The sequence below is a fragment of the Erythrolamprus reginae genome, chromosome 2 (genome assembly GCF_031021105.1).
Source record: "Erythrolamprus reginae isolate rEryReg1 chromosome 2, rEryReg1.hap1, whole genome shotgun sequence".
NCBI lineage: Eukaryota > Metazoa > Chordata > Lepidosauria > Squamata > Dipsadidae > Erythrolamprus > Erythrolamprus reginae.
This window is the reverse complement of record NC_091951.1, coordinates 354663434-354663910: the sequence shown is the minus strand read 5'-3', so window position 1 is coordinate 354663910 and position 477 is coordinate 354663434.

Sequence of the window (477 nt, the reverse complement as noted above, 5' to 3'; positions counted from 1 at the left end):
CATTCACTGCAACGGCATTCACAGCCCTTAGACCTCTCTACCGCTTCACAATGCTACACAACCCTCTCTAAGAGAGAGTCAGCACACTGCCCCCCACACAGAGAGAGAGAAAGAAAGAGAGAGAGAGGGAGAGAGGGAGAGAGAAAGGGAGAGAAAGAGAGAGAGGAGAGAGCAAGAGAGCAAGCAAGCATGAGATAACAGCCGTCTGTAAACAAAGCCAACACAATCTTCCGTGCCATTAACCGAGTGATATAATCAAGACCAAATGACAGAGGGGGTGTGTGTGTCCTTCTCTAGAACCGGCAACAGGAATTCCCCCCCGCTGAACCCGCAGTGAAGGCCAGCCGGACATGCCCCCACAGCCCACCCTCTGGCTGAAACCCCTCCACCAGAGCCAAATGTATGATAAAATAGCCCTCTGCGCATTCACAGGTGAGTTTAACCTGGGTTGCAAAACACACACTTCCGGCACAACCA